The sequence below is a fragment of the Hyla sarda genome, chromosome 5 (genome assembly GCF_029499605.1).
Source record: "Hyla sarda isolate aHylSar1 chromosome 5, aHylSar1.hap1, whole genome shotgun sequence".
Classification (NCBI taxonomy): domain Eukaryota; kingdom Metazoa; phylum Chordata; class Amphibia; order Anura; family Hylidae; genus Hyla; species Hyla sarda.
This window is the reverse complement of record NC_079193.1, coordinates 198,355,485-198,375,085: the sequence shown is the minus strand read 5'-3', so window position 1 is coordinate 198,375,085 and position 19,601 is coordinate 198,355,485.

Genomic DNA, 19,601 nt, shown 5'->3' with positions numbered 1-19,601 from the left:
GTGATGCAAAGACCTCTAAAAGGTGAAAGCGAACAACGTATGGTTCATTGTAACCGGTGGGTGAAAAAACTTCCCATGTAAGGTCCTACTCTCGTATTATTAATTCCCTTCTTGGCAAGTTTTATTCGCCCTAAAAAGGGCGGCCCCACACAGGAAATTCTCCCTATTTTCACCTAAAAACCTTGTGAAATGGCAGTGTTTGTAGGTGGAAATAGGGAGAGGTTCCTGTTTGGAGCCACCCTTTTTAGGGCGAGTAACACTTGCGAAGAAGGGAATTAATAATGTGAGAGTAGGGCCATACAGGGGAAGTTTTTACCCCCAACAGTTAAAATGGACCATACGTTATTCCCTTCCACCTTATAGAGGTCTTTGCATCACATCAATACTTGGTGGTGTAGGTGGCACATGGTGTTTTTTGCACACTTTTCCTTTTGTTTGGTTTAAAAAAAAAATTGGGTCCATATATTTTATCCTAAGAAAAGTTAAGTTTTAACTAATGCCTTTTGACTAATACTTACTTGTGGTCTGATGCGGAGGAATGTCTGTAACTGGGGAGCAGCACCTTAAATATGTTCTGCACTATCCATATGTGTGTTGGTGTGGCACCATGGTCAATCTACTCTGATGCTGCAGGCATTGGTGGGTGGAAATCCTGGCTGATCCATGCCTGATTCATCTTCACAAAGGTCAGTCTCTCCACAATTTTTGTGGACAGATGAGTTCTCCTTGGGGTTACTATGGTCTCTGCCACACTAAACACCTGCTCTGATGGCACATTACTAGCCTGCAGGACAGTTTTTCCAGGGCAAACTCTGCTAGTTGCAGCCACACATCAAGTTTGGCTGCCCAGAAGTCCAGCGGATCTTCAAGGTGTGTTGGCTTGGGCATGTCAAGTTCTGCCACGACCTGCTCCAGATCTACATGCTGATGATGAGTTGCTTCACTATGTGGGTTAAGAAAGTTACTAATCAGCGACTGTAGACTCAGGATGCTGCTGATGGAGCTGCTACTGCTTCTGCCACCCCACCCCTCCCCAGCAGCCAAGGCAATGGAAGGTGAGCACAGAGGGCTTCCGGCACGGCCTCCCGTGACGCACTTCCAGTTCTTTGGCATCTTAAACCGGCTCAGCTAGCCGGTCCTTCTGACAAGCGGACAGCCTGGATGCATGGACGCCGCGGGAACAGGTAGGCACACTGAACAACCACTGTCTTCACTCAAAGCCTGGCTAACTGTGTCTAGTTAATAGTTAACCATATCCTTACACTGAATCACCACTGCCTGCATTCAATATTTGTTTATCTGTGACTATAATCTTTTTTAACCCTTTCCCTACCCAGCTACCCCTATCATATTTTATTTTTCCAATTAAGAAGGGTTCGGTGAATGCGCATATGAAACTGGTGGGGTTCAGTACCTCCATCAAGGTGAAGAACCACTGCTCTAGCTCCTCTGGCTGATCATGCTCCTCCTCTCCTGTCCGATGACTAGAAACACCACCCATCTCATCAAACCTAAACTGTGCTTCACTGTGCCCCTCCCCCCTCCTCCAGTTCAGCCCCCATAGGGCTCATGTGACCGTGAGATATAGGCGCCACGTCTCCAGTGCCCTGACCAGCCATCGTTTCCAACACGTGTTGTAGTAGATGAAGCAGTGGAATGACGTTGTTCATCCCGTAATCCTGGCAACTGACAAATAAGGTGGCTTCCTCAAAGGGCCTGAGCAAATGGCAGGTGTCACGTATGAGCTGCCACTGGTTCACATTGAAGTTACACAGGGAAATCCCCCTATCAGCTTGGATCATCAAGAAATTTGTGATGGCTTTTCTCTGTTCGTATAGTCGGTCCAACATATGGAGGGTGGAATTCCAACGTGTGGAAACATCTCAAATCAGACTATGTTGAGGGATACTGTTCTGACGCTGCAGCTCAAGGAGGGTGTGCTTTGCGGAGTACAAGTGGTTGAAGTACATGCAATGTTTCCTTCCCATTGTTAGGTTGTCTTGCAGATGGGGGAACACCTCAGGAACCGCTTGGCAACCAGATTGAACACGTGTGCCATGCAGGGTGCATGGCTCATGCTTCCTTGTCGCAGCACAGACAAGATGTTTTTCCCATTGTTGGTCACCATGGTTCCCATTTCCAGTTTTCGTGAAGTAAGCCATGATTCAATTTCTTCATGAATACCTTTTATCAGTTCCTCCCCTGTGTGACCCCATTTGCCAAGGCAAACCATGTGAAGAACAGCGTTACACCGCCGTGCTCTGCACACATGGTGTGCTGGAGGGACACTTGACTTGTCCGTGCAATGGAGGCTGAGGACACGGTGAAGGATTAGGAGGTGGAGTTGCACACGGTCACAGGAACAACGGACTGAGAGCATGGAGGTGGAAGCGGCATGACCTGTCCAAGTTGCTGTTGTGGCTGTGTAGGAACCACATTCACCCAGAGGGCCGTAAAGGATATGTATTGTCCCTGACCTTAGTTACAGCTTCACACGTAGGCACTGCCATGCACTTTGGTACAAACCGACAGGCTCAAGGACTGGCCCACCTTCTCTTCCACAAATTTGTGCTGGGCTGGTACTGCCTTCTTCGCAAAGAAGTGATGGCTTGGTACTCTCCACCTCGGCTCGGCACAAGCCATCAGTTCTCTGAAAGGTGCAGAGTCTGCCACTTGAAAAGTGAGGGCCTGCAGCACCAGCAACTTGGACAGCACATTTAGCTTCTTCACCGTTGGATGAGTGAGCTCATATTGTTGTCTCTTGGACATGGCTTTGCTGATAGATAGCTTGCAGAATTACTGACTAAAAGTAGGAGGAGCAGGAGCATCTGGAGTGACAGAAGGAGGGTTTGACACTTCTCCCTTTGGCTGATGTGGTGGAGCCTTGGCTGACTGAAAAAGAAAGCAGTGTGCCACTGGGTGATGCCGCAGGCTGGACCACCACATTGGAGCCATGGTTCTCCCAGGCCGCTTTATGGTGATTCTGCATATGTTGACTCAGGGCCGTTCTGCCAACTTTGGGACCCTGGCCACGCTTCACCTTCTGCCGACACATCTTGCATGTGGCCATGTTAACCTCCTCCGGATGCTTGATGAAAGACTGCAACACCATCGAGTAGCTGATTTTTCCACCAACAGTCCACACTGATTGACTGCTACTGCCGCCATCTCCAGGAACCCCTGTTCCACTACCTCCCGGGAAGGTAGGCTGCCGTGAAGCAGGTTGTCTACCCAGGCATATTTGGCTCCAGACTTTCCACTTCTGCCACCATGCTGACTGTTAACCATGCTACCGCCTTGCTGGCTCAGCTACTGCCTCACAGGCAACCTGCAACCCGCTTCTCCTGATGATGATTAAGCCCCTTCTGCACCTGGCTCCCAAGTGCAATCGGCTTCATTATCATCAACAAGTGTCTGCACATCATTGATGTCCTCCTCAGGTTCCTCAACAGTGTCTGTTTCAGAAGCCTGAACGCTCGCAACACCACCTCCCTTGACACTCTCCTCATCATTACTTGATCGCCTAGTGGAGGAAGCAGCAAATTTCTCCTCCACTTCTTGGCTGGGCAGTAGCTGCTGATTGTCTTCTAGTAGATCGTCCTCACTAAATAGTGGAGCTGAACCCACAGCATAAGATACTTCTGTGAGGGAGGGAATAGCATAGGACAGAGGCAGTGGATGAACAGGGGCTGCTCCCGGGCCATGCCAACTGAGGGTTGTGTCTGAGGAACCCATCAACTGTTGACTGGGGTTGTCAGTTGAAACTTGTGATGAAGTGGATGACTGTGTTAACCAATCGATGACAGCAGATGGGTTGCTGGTCGAGACACAACCGCTAGCTGATACCGGGAGCTCATGCCTCTCGCTGTGACTCCTGCTGCTACTTGCCCCTAGTCTGTTGGGACCTCTGCCCGATGAATTTAGGCCTCTGCCACTCCTTTGTGCACATCCTGGCACTTCTCTGCCTGACATACTTAGTGCGTGTATGAGGGGAGTACAATACATTCCACTACGCTTAAAACAGTATTTGTGTACAACACGTGCCAATGTGCACTTTTGCCTGGCCTTTCACAGCATCTAGGCCCTTAAGACTTTAACAGGAACAAAATAGTACACCACTTAGATGTACGTATGTGGCATGCACTTATGAGGGGAGGACAATGCGCTCCAGTACCCTTAAAACAGCATTTGTGTACAACACCAGTAGTACACACCAGTGCTGCATCAAACAGTCACTGTGTACTACACCCAATATTGCACTCACTCATCTGACTCCCTTCATATCAGTGCTTCTAGGCAGGATTTGGGCTTGAGGTGAATTGCTGCTGTTCTGTGCAACACACTGTGCAACACAGCAACACACTGTGCAACTCCAGTGTATGTGGATCCGCTGGACCTGTGTGGCAGATGACTCGGACCGTACCAGGGAGCGGAGTTTAAGGTGCCACTGGTCTTCACCAGAGCCTGCCGCAAAACAGGATGGGCTTGCAGCTGCAGGTGACACCCAGGTGGCTACCCCTGGCACGGCTCGACCACACAGGCGGCTGAGGAGATGCGAGGCACAGGAGGGATGAGACAACTCGTTGTCAGGCTAGCAATAGGTCAGGGCAGCAGGTCAGTGCAGGCGGCACAGTAGCATAGTCGAGACATAGCAGGAGTTCAGTAGGCAGGCGGCAGAGGAGCAAGGTCAAGTCACAAGAGCAGGAGATCTGGTAAACGGCAAGGCAATACAATGGAACACTTTCCCTAGGGCACATGGCAACAAAGATCCTGCAGAGAACTGAGGAGGGTGGAGGAATTTATAAATAAGACACGGGTGTTACACTAATGAGCGTACTGGCCCTTTAAATCTTAAAGCTCCGGCATGCAATGCCCTAAGGAATGGGGACACGCGCACCGGAGCAGAGAGGCGGAGGCAGAAGCAGTTGAAACACTCGGAGAGTGACAGACTGGGGCTCGCATGCGGGTGCGTGCCCAGCCCCGTCGGCAGCAGAAGGTAAGGGGACCGTGCGCTCACGGCCAGTGTGTGAGGCCGGAGCGTATAGCGTAACAACAGTGTTCTCTGTCCCTCTCTGTAAAAGAACGCTGTAGTGACTGGAAGGTGAATTGCTGCTGTAAAAATGCTTTTCTGTGCAACACACACTGCTCTCTGTCCCTCTTTCTTTGCAACAGAATGCTGAAGTGACTGGCAGGGGAATCGCTGCTGGAAAAATGCTTTTCTGTGCAACACCACGCTGTCTGTCCCTCTCTATATCTCTGCAATAAAACGCTCAAGTGACTGGCTGCAAGATGGCTGCCGATTATATAAGGCTATGACATCACAGGGGTGACTGGCTGCTGATAGGTTGCATGTTGCATGTGTTTTAGGGTCATCCCGCCTACCCTTGTTCCCGTCTTCCCAGGATTCCCTACCCCACGTTCTCACATGTGGATCTGCCATTTTAGATGCCCTGGAGCATGCAACACACTAAATGGAGTTTAATTAAGTGATTTGTGCGATCTAAATGGGGCAATATTCACATTAGTTGAAAATCGAATTTTTCCTGAAATTCATAATGAATTTGGATTCATCAGATTCCATTCACTCATCCCTAATCACAACCTACATGTATCTGAAAATACATAGTGCCAAAAGAATAAATATATTGTATAATAGTATTTTCTTCTATATGTAAATGTGTTTGTCATGTCAGTCTTCATATTTCTTAGGGATTCCCGACCTACTATTTAAAGTTCAGATAGGATTTTACATGGAGATAAATGCTACAACTGTCAAACTGCCATATCAATTTATTAAGTGTCCAAATGAACAATGGAATATAAGGTATCCATAGCCTAATACAAGGTGAGACATGTACATCTTTTTTGACATTGTACTTATTTATTTCAACTAATCCTAATCTAGTTTAAATTATACCTTTTCTTAGTAATAAAAATTACTATATTATAGATTAGCCTATTTGAATTAATTTTCTAATATACTTCCTATTAAAAAAAATTAATCTTATGTGTTAAAGGGGTACTCCACTGGGAAAAAAAAAAATATTTTACTCAACTGGTGCCAGAAAGTCAAACAGATTTGTAAATTACTTCTATTTAAAAATCTTAATCCTTCCAGTACTTATCAGCTGCTGTATGTTCCACAGGAAGTTCTTTTCTTTTTGAGTAGGATAGGTTTTCTATGGTAATTTGCTTCTATACTGGACAGTTCCTGACATAGACAGAGTTGTCAGCAGAGAGCACTTTGGTCAGACAGAAAGGAAATTCAAAAAGAAAATAACTTGTGGAACATACAGCAGCTGATAAGTACAGGAAGGATTAAGATTTTTAAATAGAAGTGATTTACATATCTGTTTAACTTTCTGGCACCAGTTGATTAAAAAAAGATTGTTTTCCAGGGGAGTTCCCCATTAAATTAACCCCTAAAATTTTGTCCACCAGGGGTTCTCCTTCTGGTCCTTCCTGCAGTGCTGCATGCAGATTGTCTTATGTCCTGGCAGAGACAAAAGTCACGAAATGCAGGTGGGACCTCAGCTCAGCACAGTGTATAGTAGAGTTCAAAAAGCTGACGGGTGTGTGTGCAACCTCAGCCAATCAAAGTCCATCTCACACTGAAGTGTTTTGGGATGTATGTATCAGGGTGAGGGAGGAAGTTCATCCCTGCAGGACTTCCCATGATGTCATGCCTGCTGAGGAATGCCTGTGGAGCTCATTGAGACTAACCAGAATATACAGAACAATATCAAGGTAGAAAACATAAAAAATAATACAATAAAGGCAGGGGGTAGATTATCATGATGGAGGAGTAAACTGGGAGGATAAAAAAAAAAAAAAAAAAAAAAACTCAAACACATGATAGGTACTCTTTATGCTATTAAAACATGTTCCCTAGAAAACTTGTGTCCTATAGAAAATAGTTTGTGAGCTCCTCTGAGGAATCAAGTTGATGTGGGCAAAGGCCTTGCAGTTAGTTTTCAAAGCAGGATATAAACAGAGAACAAGGCTGACTGTGTTCTCAAACATTTGCACAACATCTCTACATGAGAGTAAACCTGTTATGTGTATAACACTAGGATCTCACCAAAGTATGGATAATATAATTAAAAAGAAACAAATTAAATATTTAACCCCTTGCGTCCTGGTACTTAAATGGCCACTCTCATTAAATCAAATTTTTGCTATTGCACTCCTTATGGTAAATAAAACATATTTTTAATATACTTCGTTTAAAAAAATGAAGTTTTTTATGCTTTATTTGTGCTTAAAAAAGCTCAAGAGCACATTTTCCCCCATTTTATACACAGACTTAGGATCGAAGCCCAAACACAGGAAGTGCCGCCTGGAGTGCTGAGGGGTTTGTGTCCAGCCAACAGCATATAGCTGTTAAGTGTGAGAAGATCTATGATTGTATGAGACTAGAGACACCCCCCCTCCTCAGCACTCCAGGCTGCACTTTTTGTGTTTGGACTTTGGTCCAAAGTCTGTGTACGAGATGAGGGAAAATGTGCTCTTGAGCTTTTTTAAGCCCAAATGAAACATATAAAACTTCATTTTTTTAAACAAAGTATATTAGAAATATTTTTTTATTTACCATAAGGAATGCAATAGCAAAAGTTAGTTTTAACCCCTTCCCGCAGAATGTCATATATAAACGCCGGGTTGTGCAGTGCGTTCGCACATCCCGACGTTTATAAATGACATTCAGTTAACCCGGCGATGCGCAGCATTGCACAGGTTAACCAGCAGAAGTCCTGCTGTTTCCAGCAGGGGACAACTTCTGCTTCACCCCCCAGGACCATCCATTGATGGTCCTGGTCAGCGATCACTGTGATTGGTCCCTGTGGACCAATCACAGTGACCTGGGGTGAAAGTTCAGATCCCCCGCACTGCCCGCCCCTGGAAGTCGGGCAGAACGGGGGCTCGCGGGGACCTGCGGCATAGGGGGGGAACAGGAGGGGACCGGCGGCCTTACCTGAAGCAGCGGCGGGACCGAGGAGCAGTGGCAGGACCGGCCACATGGACGAGCAGCGACGGGACCGGCAGGTAAGTATATGGTCCTCAGAGGCATAGTATATGGTCCTAGGAGTCTGAAAACTACAACTCCCAGCATGAGTTGTAGTTTTGCAACATCTGGAGGGCCCCAGTTTGGAGACCATTGAATAATGGTCTCCAATCTGTGCTCTTCCAGCTGTTGCAAAACTACAACTCCCAGCATGCACTGACTGTCCAGGCATGCTGGGACTTTTAGTTCAGCAACATCTGGCCCTTCAGATGTTGCCGAACCACAACTCCCAGCATGCCCTTCAGCTGTCTGAGCATGCTGGGAGTTGTAGTTTTGCAACAACTGGAGACACACTGGTTGGGAAACATTGCCTGTTTCTAACTCAGTGTTTCCTAACCTGTGTGCCTCCAGCTGTTGCAAAACTATAACTCCCAGCATGCACTAATAGACCATGCATGCTGGGAGTTGTAGTTTTGCAACAACTGGAGACACACTGGTTGGGAAACATTGTCTGTTTCTAACTCAGTGTTTCCTAACCTGTGTGCCTCCAGCTGTTGCAAAACTATAACTCCCAGCATGCACTAATAGACCATGCATGCTGGGAGTTGTAGTTTTGCAACATCTGGAGGGCCCCAGTTTGGAGACCATTCTATAATGGTCTCCAATCTGTGCTCTTCCAGCTGTTGCAAAACTACAACTCCCAGCATGCACTGAATGTCCAGGCATGCTGGGAGTTTTAGTTCAGCAACATCTGGCCCTTCAGATTTTGCCGAACTACAACTCCCAGCATGCCCTTCAGCTGTCTGAACATGCTGGGAGTTGTAGTTTGGCAACAGCTGGAGACACACTGGTTGGGAAACATTGTCTGTTTCTAACTCAGTGTTTTCTAACCTGTGTGCCTCCAGCTGTTGCAAAACTATAACTCCCAGCATGCACTAATAGACCATGCATGCTAGGAGTTGTGGTTTTGCAACAGCTGGTGCACCCCCCCTGTGAATGTACAGGGTACATTCACATGGGCGAGGGTTTTACAGTGGGTTTCTCGCTGCAAGTTTGAGATGCAGCAAATTTTGTGCTGGGAAACTCACTGTAATCCCAACGCCCGTGTAACTGTACCCTAAAAACACTACACTACACTACCACAAAATAAAATAAAAGTTAAAAACACTACATATACACATACCCTTACACAGCCCCCTCCCCAATAAGAACGCCCGGTATACCACTGTTTCCAAAGCAGAGCCTCCAGCTGTTGAAAAACAACAACTCCCAGTATTGCCGGACAGCCGTTGACTGTCCACGCATGCTGGGAGTTTTGCAACAGCTGGAGGCACCCTGTTTGGGAATCACTGGCGTAGAATCTCCCTATGTCCACCCCTATGCAAATCCCTAATTTAGGCATTAAATGCACATGGCGCTCTCACTTTGGAGCCCTGTCGAATTTCAGGGCAACAGTTTAGGGACACATATGGGGTATCGCCGTACTCGGGAGAAATTGCGTTACAAGGTTTGGGGGGGCTTTTTCTTCTTTTACCCTTCATGAAAAGGAAATGTTGGGGTCTACACCAAAATGTTAGTGTAAAAAAATTAAATTTTTTACACTAACATGCTGATGTTGCCCTATACTTTACATTTTCACGAGAGGTAAAAGGGAAAAAAGCCCCCCAAATTTTGTAACGCAATTTTTCCCGACTACGGAGATACCCCATATGTGGGCGCAAAGTGCTCTCGGGGCGCACAACAAGGCCCAGAAGGGAGAGTGCACCATGTACATTTGAGGTGATTTGCGCAGGGGTGGCAAAAAAAACAAAAACCCCACATGTGACCCCATTTTGGAAACTACACCCCTCACGGAATGTAATGAGGGGTGCAATGAGAATTTACCCCCCACAGGTGTCTGACGGATCTTTGGAACAGTGGACTGTGAAAATGAAAACTTGTACAGCCCACTGTTCCAAAGATCTGTCAGACACCAGTGGGGAGCAAATGCTCACTGTACCCCTTGTTACGTTCCTCAAGGGGTCTAGTTTCCAAAATAGTATGCTATGTGTTTTGTTTTTTGCTGTTCTGGCACCTTAGGGGCTTCCTTAGGGGCTTCCTAAATGCGACATGCCCTCCGAGCAAAATTTGCTCTCAAAAAGCCAAATATGACTCCTTCTCTTCTGAGCATTGTAGTTCGCCAATAGTGCACTTCAGGTTAATTTATGGGGTACCTCCATACTCAGAAGAGATGGGGTTACAAATTTTGGGGGTATTTTCTGCTATTAACCCTTGCAAAAATGTGAAATTTGGGGGAAAACACACATTTTAGTGAAATTTTTTTTTTTTTACATATGCAAAAGTCGTGAAACACCTGTGGGGTATTAAGGCTCACTTTATTCCTTATTACATTCCTCAAGGGGTCTAGTTTCCAAAATGGTATGCCATGTGTTTTTTTTGCTGTTCTGGCACCTTAGGGGCTTCCTAAATGCAACATGCCCCCCGACCAAAATTTGCTCTCAAAAAGCCAAATATGACTCCTTCTCTTCTGAGCATTGTAGTTCGCCCGTAGTGTACTTCAGGTCAACTTATGGGGTACCTCCATACTCAGAAGAGAAGGGGTTACAAATATTGGGGGGTATTTCCTGCTATTAACCCTTGGAAAAAATTTGGGGGGAAACACACATTTTAGTGAAAAAAAATATATTTTTTTTACATATGCAAAAGTCGAGAAACACCTGTGGGGTATTAAGGCTCACTTTATTCCTTGTTATGTTCCTCAAGGGGTCTAGTTTCCAAAATGGTATGCCATGTGAGTTTTTTTTTGCTGTTCTGGCACCATAGGGGCTTCTTAAATGCAACATGCCCCCCAAAAACCATTTCAGAAAAACGTACTCTCCAAAATCCCCTCGTCGCTCCTTCGCTTCTGAGCCCTCTACTACGCCCGCCGAACACTTTACATAGACATATGAGGTTTGTGCTTACTCGAGAGGAATTGAGCTACAAATATAAGTATACATTTTCTCCTTTTACCTCTTGTAAAAATTCAAAAATTGGGTCTACAAGAACATGCGAGTGTAAAAAATTAAGATTGTGAACTTTCTCCTTCACTTTGCTTCTATTCCTGTGAAACACCTAAAGGGTTAAAACGCTGACTGAATGTCATTTTGAATACTTTGGGGGGTGCAGTTTTTATAATGGGGTCATTTGTGGGGTATTTCTAATATGAAGACCCTTCAAATCCACTTCAAACCTGAACTGATTTTATGATGCAAACATAAAGTAGACATATTGTGTATGTGAATAAAAAAAAATGTATTTGTAATATACATTTTCCTTACAAGCAGAGAGCTTCAAAGTTAGAAAAATGCAAAATTTTCAAATTTTTCATCAAATTTTTGGATTTTTCACAAGGAAAGGATTCAAGCTACCACAAAATGTTATCACTATGTTAAAGTAGAATATGTCACGAAAAAACAATCTCGGAATCAGAATGATAACTAAAAGCATTCCAGAGTTTATTAATGTTTAAAGTGACAGTGGTCAGATGTGCAAAAAACGCTCTGGTCCTTAAGGCCAAAATGGGCTTGGTCCTTAAGGGGTTAATGAGAGTGGCCATTTAAGGACCAAGGGCATATTGGTACTTAAGGACCAAAGGCGTATTTGTATGCCCTTCATCCTAAAGGGGTTAAATAGTCCCATTACCTGTGTCTGAAGCGTTCTCGCAAGCTGAGTACTGTAATGCGTAATGGCAGGTGGTGGATCCTCAGGGCCTGTGTGGATAATGACATGAGCCGTGCCAGAGAGCAGAGTCTAAGGTGCTGCTGGTTTTCACCAAAGCCTGCCGCAAAGCGGGATGGTCTTGCTGTGGCAGGCGGCACCCAGGTCACTACCCCTGGCATGACTCATCCACACAGTTTGCTGGGATGTGGCGTGGAACAAAAGGAAACTGGCAAGATGTGGTCAAGGTAGTGGAAGGTCAGGGCAGGCGGCACAGGTGCAGGGTCAGGTAACGGAACAAGGATCAGGAACACGGATATCAGGAACACAGAAACAAAGTATGCTTTATCTAGGGCACAACAGCAACAAAGATCTGGCAGGGAACAAAGGGAGGAGCTGATATTTAAAGAAAGGGTGCAGGTGTAGACACTTAATTAAACGAGTACTGGCCCTTCCAATGTAAGAGCTCCGGCGCGCACTCCCTAGGAGGCGGGGGCAGGCACGCCTGGGCTGCGAGAACAGGAAGACAAAGGAATTGTAGCTTATAGTTTTGTCCATTAACAGAAGAAATGAAGAATGGCTTGACAAGACGGCGTCACTGGAAGACTGTGTTTATGGGAGACCCCAATAAAGTTGCCAGTGGAAGCGGAGTTCAAAAAAGCAGAAGCAATGAAAGAAGTCTTGGCAGAGGTAAAAACTTGAACCGGGGTGGTCAAGCAAGGAGAGGTAATATTCACATATAGGGATGCCACTCCCATTTGTCCAAGATGAGAGTATTCTCCCGGACGCAGACAACGTACAGAACAGTCTTTGAGAAAGTGCTCCAGACTGGCACAATATAGGCACAAATTCTCATTGTGTCGACGGGATCTTTCCTGCTGTGTTAAGCAAAAATGGTCCACCTCCATAGCCTCTTCAGCAGGAGGCAAAGAAGACAGTAGGGGTGGATGATGGAACACGGGTGCCAGACGAGGTAAACGTTGTGTTCAGGCAGGTTCTTTTTCCAACTGAAGTTCCTCTTGCCTCTCGGCAAAACGCAAATCAATACGAGTGGCTAAAGAGATACGTTCGCTCAGGTTAGTAAGAGAATCTTGTGCAGTGAGAGCATCCTTGATTCTAGAGGAAAGTCCTTTTTTTAAAGGTAACACACAAGGCATCATCGTTCCAAGCAAGTTCAGGGGCAAGAGTATGGAACTGAACCGCGTAGTCGCCAACAGAGGAGTTCCCTTGGCAGAGGTTCAAAAGAACCGTCTCGGCAGAAGAGTCTCGCGCAGGTTCTTCAAATGCATTACGGAACTCTGCAAGGAAGGCAGACAGGTTCAACGAGACCGGATCTCTACGATCCCAGAGAGGAGTAGTCCAGGCTAAAGCTTTTCCAGACAGTAGACTGACCACAAACGCCACTTTAGCACGCTCCGTCGGGAACAGATCCGTCATGAGTTCTAGATGAATAGAACACTGTGTCACAAAGCCTCTTCACAGCTTTGGATCTCTGTCATACTTAGAAGGCATGGACAAACGAAGCTTGGTCCCAGGAGAAGCTGCAGAGACAGGAGGAGGCTTAGGAACAGGTGGCTGCTGCTGTTGCTGTTGTTGCTGAGCAGCAACAAGTTGTTGCACCATGGCTCTGAGTTGATTCAATTGTTGCGCCTGACGGGCTAACTGCAGCGACTGTTGAGCCACGGCGGTGAAAACATCTGAGACATCTGGCAAAGGCACCCCAGTGGGATCTATGGCCGGATCTTACTGTAGTGGGTCACGGCAGGTGGTGGATCCTCAGGGCCTGTGTGGATGATGACGTGAGCAGTGCCAGGGAGCAGAGTCTAAGGTGCCGCTGGTTTTCACCAGAGCCTGCAGTAAGACCGGCAAATCACAGAGTTTCTGGTTCTTTCGGGTCTCCATTGACCCGATGATTTGGAAAAGGAAGGAGATCGATGGTGTGTGACACACCATCAATCACCCTCCATACATGCCACCCCCCAGGACAGCCGTGATAGGCAGGTCGCAATGAGGGTTAATAGAACATTGCCCTGCTCTGCCCACCCCACCCATGTGTGCTGGTGAGCAGAATGGTGCCCCATGCTGCAATCTCCCCTCTTGCGTTTTCAAAATAGAGAATCCAGTGTCATCCTCTGCCATCCTGTGGCATCCAGCACTTTAGCTGTTAGGGACAGTTTTAGGTTAGGCAGGGAAAAGTTTTAGGTGGTAAAAAATGAATTATTTTTTGCAGTGTTCCCCCCACCATAGGTATCCGAAGGTCACCTTTTTTGGGACACAGATTTTTTTTTGGTTAACTTTTATGCCAGACTCTCTTCCCTATGAAAGAGTGGCTGGCCACTGTTATCCAACTACCCACCCCACCACTTATCAGTGCAGTAACCCTGATTAGCATTTTTTTGGGGGTGCAGGCGCTTCTTCCGACATATAATCCGAGATTTTTTTTTGCACCTTTATTGGGGCTTAGTGATCCGTGCCACCAGCTGCAGTCCACTGCTGTATGGACAGACCATACCCCTGTGTGTGGCCTGCCCTGACTTTTTTGGGGGTTCAGGCAGGTGCTTTTTTTCAGGTTTTTAATATTTGTTTTTTCTTTTCATAGTGTTTTTATGTGGGGTCTGTGTTCGTCTCACCAGCCATTTTTCTGGGCTGAGTGGCCAGACCCCCTACTGACTTCTATGCCCCCTGCCGCTACCGAGCGCTAATCAGTGATGCACATCACTGATTAAGTATCTGCTCATTTTTGTCGCAGGGCTTTTTGGCTTGAAGCCACACATTTATTTATTTATTTTCAACTTTATTTCACATTTTCATTTAGTTTTATTATATATATATATATATATATATATATATATATATATATATATATATATGTATATATATATATATATATATATATATATATATATATATATATCCTTCAATTAGGGGGTTGGTTTGGGGGGTTTGGGTGAGCTTGGAAAATGTAACAAAACACTGCACCACACACACCTCACCCACTTCAAAAAGTTTTCGACAAGTATAAACGTCCCCTATTTAACAAAAGTAAATAAATGTCCTTCAGGGAGGAGACATATGCCATAAAGCTCTTCGGCACCATAAGCGGCAGTGATGGCGAGGAAGACCCCACTTTTCTGTTGTCTTCCCCGTTCTCCTCATCATCAAGTAGTGATGATGAGCCCCTAGAAGGCAGCTGAGACGCTACCGTGCGAGACCACAAACCCCCCATGCAAGTGACCTAGTGACCCATAGTAGTACGATTAACCCTGGCGCTTGTACTACTCCAACCCCCAGTCATGTTCACCTGTACCCTTTTCCAGTGAACTTGTATGGACTGTCCCAGAGGACTATGAGCCCGTGATTCCTGCGTTTGTTGGCGACCGAGATTGACATTGTTGGATTAACTGAAGTGTACTTTTTTAGTTTTTATTCAGCAGATAAACCTGTACGCCAAACAGTTTCTCACCGCTCACCCAGGCTCCTTTTTGGCTAGGCCCCAATAGATGGACACCAGTCAGTGCAGCCGAAATAGGATGTATTGGGGCCTCGTGCTGCACATGGACCAAGTCAAAAAACCCATTGTCAGGCAATACTGTAGTGGGGACATCCTCTATCAGACCCGACTCTACAGTATTGCCATTACACTTCCTTGTTTCAAGGCCAATACGGAAATGTTTGCATTACGCTAATAAAGCAGCATTTCCCCCCCCAAAGTGATCCAGTACAAAATCAGACTAGTTATCAATACTTTTGGGGCAAATTTACAGAGGCCAATGTTCCCAGAAGAGAGGTCTCTATTGATGAGTCTCAAGCTTTCAGGGGAGACTCATCTTCCACCAATATGTCCCCAATATCGGGCAAGGTATGGTGTAAAACTCTATAAACTTTGCGAGAGTACCCCAGGGTACACTCACAAGTTTAGAGTGTACGAGGGAAAGGATTCTTGTATTGAACCCCCAGAATTTCCCCCCACTCTGGGAATTAGCGGGAAACTTGTGTGGAACCTTTTGCACCCACTGCTGGATAAGGGTTACCACCTTTACATGGATAACTTTTATGCCAGTATCCCTCCTTTCACCGCCAGATCCATGGTCACTTGTGGGGCCGCGCAGAAGAATCTGAGACCCCCATACCTATCCCTTCCAGACACCCATCCCCAGGGGTAAGAGCAGGGCCCTTACCAGTGAAATCCTGACCATAATTCATGGTAAACACAGCACCACTGTCCCTGTGTGAGGTACTGTGACCCCAGTCCTCAAGCCTGATTTATAGTGGACTACAATCAGTATGTGGGGGGAGTTGATCTCTCTGATCAAGTCCTCAAGCCATATTATGCCATATGGAAAACGCGGGCATGGTACAAAAAAGTTGCAGTCTACATGGTCCAGGATGCCATGTACAACTCTTTTGTATTATCCCAGTATGCTGGCATCACAGGGACATTCCTTCAGTTTCAAGAGAAAGTCGTCAAGGCCCTGATCCTTGGTGACTGGGAAATAGAGGGCCTCTGGAACTGTAGGTGCCCGGATCGTCCCAGGCCAACACTTTCCAGGAATACAAAATTTCATAATCCTCTTCCACCATTTTATTTTCCTATAATTTTACCCCAATGTACCTGTCCACAGTACATTGACTTTAAAATTTTAAACCAAACCCCCCCACCCAAAAAAAAACAAAAAACTTCACAATACATGGGTCACCGAGTCCCTAACCTTGGGGGTCTGCATGATTCCTTAAATGTGTGGTGCTCTCTCCCAACCTGAGCAGTGTGCACATTTGCAGGCAACAGTTTAGGGACGGACACACACAAAAATTCTCAGTATGCTTTTTGCAATGCTAGAGTCATCATTCTAGGAACATAGACATTGGCATATCAGCATTTTTTTTTTTTTTTTTTTTACTTTCCTCTGAGTTGGGTGTTCCCAGAAGGGTAAAGTAGAGCAAAGGGTTTGGGGTGGACACAAGTTTTAGTTTTTAACCCCTTAAGGACGCAGGACGTAAATGTATGTCCTGGTGAGGTGGTACTTAACGCACCAGGACGTACATTTACGTCCTAAGCATAACCGCGGGCATCGGAGCGATGCCCGTGTCATGCGCGGCTGATCCCGGCTGCTGATCGCAGCCAGGGACCCGCCGGCAATGGCCGACGCCCGCGATCTCGCGGGCGTCCGCCATTAACCCCTCAGGTGCCGGGATCAATACAGATCCAGGCATCTGCGGCAGTTCGCGATTTAAATGAACGATCGGATCGCCCGCAGCGCTGCTGCGGGGATCCGATCATTCAGAACGCCGGACGGAGGTCCCCTCTCCTTCCTCCGTCCGGCTCCCGGCGTCTCCTGCTCTGGTCTGTGATCGAGCAGACCAGAGCAGGAGATGACCGATAATACTGATCTGTTCTATGTCCTATACATAGAACAGATCAGTATTAGCAATCATGGTATTGCTATGAATAGTCCCCTATGGGGACTATTCAAGTGTAAAAAAAAAATGTTAAAAAATGTAAAAGTAAAAGTAAAAAAAAAAGTGAAAAATCCCCTCCCCCAATAAAAAAGTAAAACGTCCGTTTTTTCCTATTTTACCCCCAAAAAGCGTAAAAAAAATTTTTTATAGACATATTTGGTATCGTCGCGTGCGTAAATGTCCGAACTATTAAAATAAAATGTTAATGATTCCGTACGGTGAACGGCGTGAACGGAAAAAAAAAAAGTCCAAAATTCCTACTTTTTTAATACATTTTATTAAAAAAAAAAATTATAAAAAATGTATTACAAGTTTTTTATATGCAAATGTGGTGTCAAAAAAAAGTAAAGATCATGGCGCAAAAAATGAGCCCCCATACCGCCGCTTATACGGAAAAATAAAAAAGTTAGAGGTCATCAAAATAAAGGGATTATAAACGTACTGTTACGCCTAGCGCTCCGGGTCCCCGCTCCTCCCCGGAGCGCTTACGGCGTCTCTCTCTCCGCAGCGCCCCGGTCGGTCCCACTGACCGGGAGCGCTGCACTGTCATGGCCGTCGGGGATGCGATTCGCACAGCGGGACGCGCCCGCTCGCGAATCGCATCCCAGGTCACTTACCCGTTTCGGTCCCCTTCTGTCATGTGCTGGCGCGCGCGGCTCCGCTCTCTAGGGCGCGCGCGCGCCAGCTCCCTGAGACTTAAAGGGCCAGTGCACCAATGATTGGTGCCTGGCCCAATTAGCTTAATTGGCTCCCACCTGCTCCCAGACTATATCTGATCTCTGCCCCTGCACTCCCCGGCCGGATCTTGTTGCCATTGTGCCAGTGAAAGCGTTCCCTTGTATGTTCCTAGCCTGTGTTCCAGACCTCCTGCCGTTGCCCCTGACTACGATCCTTGCTGCCTGCCCCGACCTTCTGCTACGTCCGACCTTGCTTCTGTCTACTCCCTTGTACCGCGCCTATCTTCAGCAGTCAGAGAGGTTGAGCCGTTGCTAGTGGATACGACCTGGTCACTACCGCCGCAGCAAGTTCATCCCGCTTTGCGGCGGGCTCTGGTGAACACCAGTAGTGACTTAGAACCGGTCCACTAGCACGGTCCACGCCAATCCCTCTCTGGCACAGAGGATCCACCTCCTGCCAGCCGGCATCGTGACAGTAGATCCGGCCATGGATCCCGCTGAGGTTCCCCTGCCTTATATCTCTGATCTCACCACGGTGGTCGCCCAGCAATCCCGACAGATCGCCCATCTAACCCACCAGCTGTCGGAAGTGTCCACCACGGTGCAGCAACTTCAGTCGCAACTTCTGCCTCTGCTACAGCAGCAACCATCTCCTCCGCCAGCTCCTGCACCCCTTCCGCAGCGAGTGGCCACTCCTAGCCTCCGCTTGTCCTTGCCGGACAAATTTGATGGGGACTCTAAGTTTTGCCGTGGCTTTCTTTCGCAATGTTCCCTGCACTTGGAGATGATGTCGGACCAGTTTCCTACTGAAAGGTCTAAGGTGGCTTTCGTAGTCAGCCTTCTGTCTGGAAAAGCCCTGTCATGGGCCACACCGCTCTGGGACCGCAATGACCCCGTCACTGCCTCTGTACACTCCTTCTTCTCGGAAATTCGAAGTGTCTTTGAGGAACCTGCCCGAGCCTCTTCTGCTGAGACTGCCCTGCTGAACTTGGTCCAGGGTAATTCTTCCGTTGGCGAGTACGCCATACAATTCCGTACTCTTGCTTCTGAACTATCCTGGAATAATGAGGCCCTCTGCGCGACCTTTAAAAAAGGCCTATCCAGCAACATTAAAGATGCTCTGGCCGCACGAGAAACTCCTGCTAACCTGCATGAACTCATTCATCTAGCCACTCGCATTGACATGCGTTTTTCTGAGAGGCATCAAGAGCTCCGCCAGGAAAAAGACTTAGAACTCTGGACACCTCTCCCACAGTCTCCATTGCAATCTGCGCCTAGGCCTCCCGCCGAGGAGGCCATGCAAGTGGATCGGTCTCGCCTGACCCAGGAAGAGAGGAATCGCCGTAGGGAAGAGAATCTTTGTCTGTACTGTGCCAGTACCGAACATTTTTTGGTGGATTGCCCTATCCGTCCTCCACGTCTGGGAAACGCACGCTCGCACCCAGCTCTCGTGGGTGTGGCGTCTCTTGATGCTAAGTCGGCTTCTCCACGTCTCACGGTGCCTGTACGGATTTCTCCTTCAGCCATCTCTTCCCTCTCAGCCGTGGCCTGCCTGGACTCTGGTGCCTCTGGGAATTTTATTCGGGAGTCCTTGGTGAATAAATTCCGCATCCCGGTGACCCGTCTCGTCAAGCCACTCTACATTTCCGCGGTCAACGGACTCAGGTTGGATTGCACCGTGCGTTACCGCACGAAGCCCCTCCTAATGTGCATCGGACCTCATCACGAAAAAATTGAGTTTTGGTCCTCTCCAATTGCACTTCCGA